Here is a 2,862-nt window from a genome sequence, read left to right as displayed (position 1 = left end):
CATGTCCCCATATCCCCTCCCTCTTAAGCCTCCCTCCCACCCTCCTTATTCCACCCCTCTAGGTCACCGCAAAGCACGGAGCCGATCTCCCTGTGCTATGCTGCTGCTTCCCACCAGCCAACTATTTTACATTAGGTAGTGTATATACGTCGATGCTATTCTCACTTTGCCCCAGCTTCGCCCTCCCACCCCATGTCATCAAGTCCATTCTCTATGTCAACTTCTTTATTCCTGCCCTGCAACAAGGTTCATCAGTACCTTTTTTTTTTTTTTTTAGATTTCATATATATGTGTTAGCATACGGTATTTGTTTTTCTCTTTCTGACTTACTTCACTCTGTATGACAGACTCTATGTCCATCCACCTCACTACAAATAACTCAATTTTGTTTCTTTTTATGGCTAATATTCCATTGTATATATGTGCCACATCTTCTTTATCCATTCATCTGTCGATGGACATTTAGGTTGGTTCCATGTCCTGGCTATTGTAAATAGTGCTGCAATGAACATTTTGATGCATGTCTCTTTTTGAATTATGGTTTTCTCAGGGTACATGCCTACTAGTGGGATTGCTGGGTCATATGGTAGTTCTATTTTTAGTTTTTCAAGGAACCTCCATACTGTTTTCCATAGTGGTTGTATCAATTTACATTCCCACCAACACTGTAGGAGGGTTCCCTTTTCACCACACCCCTTCCAGCATTTATTGTTTCTAGCTTTTTTGATAATGGCCATTCTGACTGGGGTGACGTGATGCCTCATTGTGGTTTTGATTTGCGTTTCTCTAATAATTAGTGATGTTGAGCATCTTTTCATGTGCCTCTTGGCCATCTGTATGTCTTCCTTGGTGAAATGTCTATTTAGTTCTTCCACCCATTTTTTAACTGGATTGTCTGTGTTTTTGATATTGAGCCCCATGAGCTGTTTGTATACTTTGGAGATTAATCCTTTGTCTGTTGTTTCATTTGCAAATATTTTCTCCCATTCTGAAGGTTGTCTTGTTTATGGTTTCCTTTGCTGTACAAAAGCTTTTAAGTGTAATTAAGTCCCATTTGTTTATTTTTGTTTTTATTTCCGTTACTCTAGGAGGTGGGTCGAAAAAGATCTCGTGGGCCGGGGCGGCTGGCAAGCACTGAGTCGCTGGGCGCGCGGAGCTGCCGCCGGATGTCTCTTGCAGGCTCAGCTGGTGGAGAGTCTTGGCAAGCAGCCACAAGGACTAGATCCCAGGGATGAGAATGTCCAGGGGAGATGTGAGCCCACTGGGGCTCCCGCCCACCTGTCGCTGAAGCGCCCCCAGCCCCGGGCCCAGCATGCGCCTGTCGGTGCAGAGGGCACTGCTGGCAGCTGGCTTCGCCCTGGGCCTGGTGCTGGTGGTCCAGCTGGGGCAGTAGGTGCTGGAGTGCCTGCCGGGCGGTGCTAGGGGGCCCCCGGTGGACCATGTGGCCGGAGCAGGAGGACCTTGTGATGCTGGGCACGGACCACGTGGAGTACCTCTACGGAAAGACCATGCCGCTCATCTTCGTGGGGAGCGAGCCCCGGAGTGGCACCACGCTCACGCGTGCGATGCAGGACTACCACCCCGAGCTGCGCTGCGGGGAGGAGACCCGCATCATCCCCCGCGTGCTGGCCATGCCCAGGCCTGGTCCAAGTCGGGCCGGGAGAAGCTGCGGCTGGACGAGGCGGGTGTGACAGGCGAGGTGCTGGACGCCAGCCTTCATCTTGGAGGTGATCGCCAAGCATGGAGAGCCGACCCGCGTCCTCTATAACAAAGACCCCTTCACACTCAAGTCCTCCGTCTACCTGTCGTGCCCGTTCCCCAACTCCAGGTTCCTGCTGATGGTGCGGGACGGCAGGGCCTCCGTGCACTCCATGATCACCTGCAAGGTCACCGTCGCCGGCTTCGACCTCAGCAGCTCCCGCGACTGCCTCAACAAGGGGAACAAGGCCATTGAGGTGATGTACGCCCAGTGCATGGAGGTGGGCGAGGACAAGTGCCTGCCCGTGTACTAGAAGCAGCTGGTGCTGCACCCCTGGTGCTCTCTCAAACTCATCCTCGACTTCCTCGGCATCACCTGGAGCGACGCTGTCCTGCACCATGAGGACCTCATTGGCAAGCCCAGCGGTGTCTCCCTGTTCAAGATCGAGTGGTCCATAGACCAGGTCATCAAGCCTATGAATCAGGAAGCTCTCTCCAAGTGGACTGGTCACATCCGGGGGATGTGTTGAGGGACATGGTTCAGATCGCCCCCATTCTGGCTCAGCTCTGCTATGACTGCCATGAAAACCCTCCCAACTACAGCAGGCCCGACTCCATCGTCATCAACAACACACACCAGGTCTTGAAAGGGGACGATAAAACACCAGCCAATCTGAAAAGCTATCTTCAGGTGAACCAGAATAGCACCTCTTCCCACCTAGGAAGCTCATGATTTCCAGGTCTTTGCAAATGGCTTTGTTGCCAGAAGAGAAGAAACTTTGCATTCGAGTGGAAATTGGACCTCTAACGCAAGCATATTGCTTGCTATTAATCGCCAAAACAAAACTGCTCACGAGGAATGTATTTGTATATGTTTGCAAAAGTTGAATCATTGGGCTTCCCTGGTGGCGCAGTGGTTGAGAGTCCACCTGCCGATGCAGGGGACACGGGTTCATGCCCTCCCAACTACAGCAGGCCCGACTCCATCGTCATCAACAACACACACCAGGTCTTGAAAGGGGACGATAAAACACCAGCCAATCTGAAAAGCTATCTTCAGGTGAACCAGAATAGCACCTCTTCCCACCTAGGAAGCTCATGATTTCCAGGTCTTTGCAAATGGCTTTGTTGCCAGAAGAGAAGAAACTTTGCATTCGAGTGGAA

The 2,862-nt window shown here is 51.3% G+C and overlaps 1 pseudogene; it reads left to right on the top strand.

The window, feature by feature from the left end:
• The first annotated feature begins 1,297 nt into the window (after window positions 1-1,297).
• Window positions 1,298-2,526, top strand: LOC102978304 (protein-tyrosine sulfotransferase 2-like; annotated as a pseudogene).
• The last annotated feature ends 336 nt before the right edge of the window (window positions 2,527-2,862 follow it).

The sequence above is a fragment of the Physeter macrocephalus genome, chromosome 7, assembly GCF_002837175.3.
Source record: "Physeter macrocephalus isolate SW-GA chromosome 7, ASM283717v5, whole genome shotgun sequence".
NCBI classification, from domain to species: Eukaryota; Metazoa; Chordata; class Mammalia; order Artiodactyla; family Physeteridae; genus Physeter; species Physeter macrocephalus.
The sequence above is the reverse complement of the archived record's forward strand: the minus strand, read 5'-3'. Positions and strand labels throughout refer to the sequence as shown.